Source organism: Polypterus senegalus, chromosome 13, assembly GCF_016835505.1.
Source record: "Polypterus senegalus isolate Bchr_013 chromosome 13, ASM1683550v1, whole genome shotgun sequence".
NCBI classification, from domain to species: Eukaryota; Metazoa; Chordata; class Cladistia; order Polypteriformes; family Polypteridae; genus Polypterus; species Polypterus senegalus.
In genome coordinates this window covers 121129308-121136249 of record NC_053166.1, presented here as the reverse complement: position 1 = coordinate 121136249, position 6942 = coordinate 121129308, and positions in this window count along the sequence as shown.

Genomic DNA, 6942 nt, shown 5'->3' with positions numbered 1-6942 from the left:
TGTATTTCTTTTTCCGTCATCAACTGGATTGCATGTAATACTGAGTTGATGTGGTTGTGGAATTAATTCAGCTGGTTACTTTTTATTATGATGAATGTGTCCACATAGATTCTCAAACTGGTGACAGGTAGCCAGTGAGCCTACACTGTCAGACCTAGGGATGAGGTGGAAAATAGCTCTGGGAAGGTCAGCTGTCCATTGCAGGAAACACACACACACACACTAACACACACAAAGCTGAGCCCATTTAGAGCCACCAAATAACCTTACCTGCAGGTTTGGTGGGAATGTAGTTAAAAAATCTATACAGTTGACAATAAGCAGGTGTGGAATTTAAATCCAAGGCACTGGATCCAAGAGGCAATTGTGCTAACCAATGTGCCATCATTCTGATTTCTTTTAAATGCATGCAAAATTCAACATACTTTCCTTGTTATACAAATAAGAATTTTACATGACATCAAAGGCCATATAAAACAAGATGCATGATTTAAATGGCAATGGCTAACTGCAATAGTAGTAGATATTTAACAACAAAAGAAGAAAGAAAGGGACATTGGGGAAATGTAAATTACACCCAATCAGAGTATTTAGTGGGAACTGTTAATTGAATAAACGTTTTGCAAACAAAAAACAATTAGATGTATAGAATTACCATCACAGTCTTCTTTGACACTTACTTGTATTGCCCTTTCATTTAGTGTGGCCATCAGAGTCCTTCAGAAGCTAGCCACCTGTAGGGTCTATGGACAAAAAGACTGCCTTCTGCTGCCTTACTAAACCTGGACCTCATGTGCCATACGTAATCTGCTTTCCATGAATTGAACAGCTACGTAAGCACTAAAAGTCAAGTGAAATTTTATTTTCTAGTGCTAAATTGTACTTTTTTCACCATGTGGAGGAATGTAAATAGTACAAACATCTTTTACAAATGGAATGTATGTCTAATTTATTGTCTCTGCTGAAGACACGGCAAAACAAAAGGTTTAATTTAATTAAATTTAATTTAATTTGCGGTAGATGTTGGTCCCTGATTAAGAAATTAATGGGATAGAAAATATAGCACTCATAAATTGCCCATATGTTCAGGATTTATAAATACTAAGTTCTCCTCTTTTATCTTTGTTCTGTAGTTGCAATACTTGACAGGCGAATTATTAAAGTAGGGCAATCCAAGAAAAATTGCTAATTAAGCAAAGAAAGCAAGCATCATTTATGTAAGCACACTTAATGTCTGAAAAATAAAATCTGATGCAAAGAATATTCTAAAAGTTGTGGCCAGTTTTTCTGACTAGAACCCTTTAGTACTTACCAGTTTTGGAATTAGCGTTTATGACCACAATTTTGTTTTCTCTGTTCATCACACCTAATGTGTGCGCAGAGTTTTCATATCGATAACAGTGCACGTTGGCCAGAAGTGGTCTGAGTAGAAAATTACAAAACATGTCTATAGCTACATTACTCAGTAAAAAGTTGTCCCAAATCTACAACAATTGACAATTTTAAAAAGCACATTAAAAAATAAACATGCATACTCTTTTAATTAACCCCACTTCAGTAGTTTTATACTTTAAATTTTCATAATCTTGACACTTTCAGATGAGGCGAGTAACACTTCATTCAAATATCAACATCCCAATGAGCTTCAGTACAGGTCAAGACATGGCAGTGCACTAAAATATTTCAGAATATGTGCTGAGAAACCGTTGGGATCTCATCATTGCCATTATGTAACAGATAGCTACACAGGTAAGTATATGGCAGCCAAACAGAATCCATAATCAGACTCTCCCGAATGAAAGCTGCTCATGGAGTCCTTCTAGACCAGTGGTTCCCAAACTTTTTTCGGCCATGCCTCACCTAGGCCTCTCTAAAATCATGATGTCCCCCACTGTAACATATACTGTACCTTATTCTTAGTATTACCTATTCAAAAAGTGAACTCCTACTCACATGGAAGAAGCCCATAATGTCATTAATTTGGTCTAAACAAGCTTCCAAAGAACATGGAGACAAAAGAGGGAAAGGATAGTTGAAGTACTGACAAAGAAATCACTAAGAAATTGTTAAAAAAATATAATATGAAGTAATATGTTGTAATATTTGTTATATTGCAAAATTGTATAATCATTGTTACAATTCCTATTATTTTAATGGTAAAAATGATTTCTAAGTAGAAAAACCCAAGCCTGTTGTAAAATCATAAACTATAGGGTTCTTCACCATCCCTTCTATGTTTATATAAATATATAAATGTCTCTGTAAAAAATAAAAATAAAAATTATTTGTTTCTTTTTTCTATAATTTTTAACAGTGAATTTCTATTTTTTCATTTTATAAATTGCTTAACGTACCTAAATTCTTGAATTGCTCCCCTAAAAAATCAAATTGCCCCACATTGGGAATTACCATTCTAGACCTAATCACATTTCAGCAATTACTGTAGATCTCCAGAACTGAAAGCTTGATAATAATTAAATCAGTTACAAAATAAATAGCATTAGAGGTCTAAATAGTCTCATGTGTCAGTAGCAGCAGGAGCAAGTCCCACTACCAACAATACAGGCACTGATCCGCAGCTGACATTATTTGATCTTTCCTCCATGTGTGCTTTCTCAGTTGTAACAGCTATTTTTTCTACTGTTTCCGCAGTTCCACCTATTTATTCTGTTGACCAGTGTCTTTTGCACTCCTTACTGTTATATAATATCTTGGCACATATTGTAGAGAAAAGCCAAGCAAAATGACACCTTTTATTGGCTAGCTAAAAAGATTACAATATGTAAGCTTTCGAGGCAACTCAGGCCCCTTCTTCCTTTACATCTTGCCTGAAGAAGGGGCCTGAGTTGCCTCGAAGCTTGCATATTGTAATCTTTTTAGTTAGCCAATAAAAGGTGTCATTTTAACACTTTCTCATTCATAATGGCTAACACGGTACAACAACCTAGTACTATTGGCACATATTGGTAAGACTCAGCAATGAAATTATGCATTTTGTTACTGTCACCTTTGGAGTCAGACTTATCCAATAACATATCTGACAGTAAAAAGTAAATAAAAAATGCAAAGAATAATCTACGTACTGTAACTTTAGATTCTGGGATCTTCTGTATCTGCCAATAAGCAAACCACTGAATGAGTGAGGGGATTCTGCAAATACAACAAGAAAAGAGCACTTTTAATACTGGAAGAATCTCAAAACACAGAATTGACAGGATCTTAGTGAAAACACTATTTATAAGCATTGATATAAAATTCATCCATCCATCCATTTTCCAACCCGCTGAATCCGAACACAGGGTCACGGGGGTCTGCTGGAGCCAATCCCAGCCAACACAGGGCACAAAGCAGGAACCAATCCCAGGCAGGTCGCCAACCCACCGCAGGACTATAAAATTCATTTCAATCATTATTTCATACTTTCCCCTACTTTAAAGTGGGCACATTTGTAAAGTTTATAACGTTTTGTTTATCTTGGTGCCTACTGTTGTATTTCCCTTTGTGGGATGTGGCAATTTATAAAGCTACAATGGACTGATGCCCTGTCCAGGATCTGTTCCTTCTTCATGCCCTATTCCGGCACCAGCGTGCGACCCTGTTCAGGACTAAGCGGGTTAGAAAATGACTGACTGACTAATTACAGTTGTCACACACACGTAATTAGGAGGCAACTAAAGGGATTGATTAAAAGTATTTCACGCCGGACCAGGGGGTGGCGAAGTGCACTAATTCTCTCTCTCGATCTCTTGCAGACCATTCTAGGGAAATCCTGCCCGGCTCTGGGGAAGCCAATGACGTCACTTCTGGTTCCGGTCCTGATGACATCACTTCCCCTAATGGCCTTTAAAGCTGCCATCTTGTTGATAATAAATCAGTTCTCTTTTGGACTCAGTTGTGTGAATGTGTCTGTCATTTGGAATCAGTTTTGCAGCCAGGAAAAATTATATGGGTGGCTGCCCCAAACCTTCACAATGTCTTATGGTCATTACTGTTACACAGCAAAATCAATAAAAGAAGTATCCAGGGTAAACAACTGTAATTCACTATAGGGCTTCAAACTTACTTAACTAATTCTTTAGGTTTCAAATTTAATATCAATCTTCAACACCTTGATATGATACTTTATAGTTTTAAAACATGAAACTCATTCTGTCTCAATTCCAAGATAGCAAACTTGAATTCTGGACCAGGCACTACTTGTGTCAAGTTTGAATGTTGTAATGTGTAGCCGGGGCAAGCGTGGCCAGAGCATTACCTCCCCTGGGATGCTAGATGGCAGCCCCCCTGGGTTGCAGCGGTGCCTTGGAATCCCGCTGGACTTCATTGGAGTTGGAGTTTGGTGTAGCCCTGTTGGGATCCACCAACTGGGGGTGCTGCAGCAGGACTTGCTGAGCCCTTTTGGGCAGTTCTTCCTCTACGCCCGGAGGTGTCAAGCATCTGGAACACTTCCAGGTGCAGTATATAAGGAGCCAGCAGCCACTACTCAAGGTGCCAGAGTTGGGAGTAGGAAGACGAAGCTTGACTGGAGGAGTGGAAGAGAAGAGAAAGGAAATAAGAAAATTATTTTGTGTTTTGCTGGGACTGTGCTGTACTTGTGGGAAACAGGGGAAGGTGTTTCCCATGAAGTAAAAAATGAAAAATAAAAATTGTATGTGCCTTGAACTTGTGTCCCATGCCTGTCTGTGTCGGGCTGAGGAGGCCTGGTGGTCCACAATGTTTATTTTGAGTTTGTTTGGTTTGTGATCCTGAGTCACAGATATGATGAAAAGGAGTTGATCATCCAAAACACCCACAAAGCAGTCCAGGACCCTCACTGGCAAGCCCAGAACAGGATAATCCCAGACCAACTTGCCCCAGAAAACTACCTGCAGGCCTCATCTTGACTAGGCCCAAATTTAGGCCCAAAAATATCAACATGCCTCACAAGAGGGAGAAACCCGTGTAAACTCTGGCTTATAACCAAAAGGCAAACAGGATTCTTTATAGTTTATTGAACAAAAGAGAAAAAAAAACAATGAAAACAATTTTAAATGAGCAAAAGAAAAGATTTGCCTAACAGATGAACTAGTTCAAAATCACTTTTCACAAGGCATATCCTAGAAAACAAGCAATGAAATCACAAAAAAAAACAGCTAATCCAAAGAACCAAAAGTGCACAAGATCTCCAAACATAAACTCAAAACTCTGCTGCTGGGCATCTCTTGCTTGACTGGACAAAAATGCAGAAGGAGGACCCAGCAGTAATGATATAAGGTTGGCCCTGCCTGCTGGAGCTCCATACTCAAAGCACAGAAAAGGGAAACAAATTTGAAATAACAGAATAAAAATAAATAATAAAAAGATATAACATGAACAAATTGAATAATAATTATTCAAAATTAACAAAAACAACCATAAAATCCAAAAGATATGAAGGCTACTTTGATTGCAGACTTTGAATTGGCCCAGTATGAAGGAGTAGACAGTGCCAATAAAAAGTATTCACTCTCTTTGGAAGGTTTCACATTTTATTGTTACACAACTTTAAATTACATTAAATATCATATGGGTCTTTTCACATTGATCAACAGAAAAAGACTGTTTTAATGTCAAAGTGAAAACAGATTTCTACAAAGTGGTGAAAATTGATTAGTAAATGTAAAGCAGAAAATAAGTGATCACAAACTGTAACTATCCACCCCTTCAAGTCAGCATTTAGTAGCCATGACAGCCTTAAGTCTGTGTGCACAGGTCCCTGTCAGCTTTGCACATCTGGACACTGCAGTGTTTCCCATTCTTGCTTGCAAAACTGCTCAACCTCTGTTAGGATGCATGGGGATTGTGAGTGAACAGCCTTTATCAAGTCCAGCCACAAATTCTAATTTGGATCGAAATCTGGACTGTGACTTGGCCATCCCAAGACATTAACATTATTTCTAAGTCATTTCTGTGCAGCTTTGGTTTTGTTCTTGGAGTCATTGTCTTTCTGGAAAACAAACTTTCTCTTAAGGTGGAAAGCTCTCACAAGCCTTCCAGGGCCTGCTGCTGAAAATCATCCCCACAGCATGATGCTGCTACCTCAATGCTTCACGGTGGGGATGGTGTCTTTTTGGCAGTGTGCAGTGCTTGACTTATGACAAACATGATGTTGGCCAAAAATCTTGATTTTGGTCTCATCCGACCATAGCACCTTCCATCTAACTTTAGAGTGCCCCCTTGTGACAAACTCTGCATGAGACGTCATGTGTTTTGTTTGTTTTTTTAACAGTGGCTTTCTCTTTGCCACTCTCCTATAAAGCTTAACAATCACTTAGATTTTAATGGGTGGTCTGCTCTAAGCCAATTTACAGCTATGCCATGTTGTTTCCATTTCTTAATGACTGATTTAACTGCACTCCAAGGGATATTCAGTGACTTGGATATTTTCTTGTCTGCACCCCCTTGATGTGTGCTTTTCACTCATCTTATTAAGGGGTTGCTTGGAATGTTCTTTTATCTTCATTGTGTAGTTTAGGCCATGATACTGACCCACCACAAGTTGGACTTTCCTCATACAGGCAGTGGTGGATCTACATTTTTGGGGACCTGAAGCTTGTTATGGGGGCCCCTTCACAACTAGCAATAAAGTCTGGGTAACCACTGTTATCTTCTTCAATGTGGTTGTTTCACAATGGATCACCAGTAATGTTTTTTAAAAATTAAACCACTACATGTAGCGGTCTTTAAATGCCTTCTAAGTATACACCCAAATATTTTAAGAAATGTGGACTAAAGTCGCTTCTGGGGGCCCCTCTGGAATTAGGGGCCTTTTAAGCTTCATTACTTTCATCCAGGGTCCACCCCAGCATACACGTGCATTTATGCTAAAGTTAACCGAAACCTGTTGATCACAGGCAGTTGATCTCAATTGCACTAATTCTGTGACTTCAAAATCCAATTGGCTGCACCAGTGATGATTTAAGT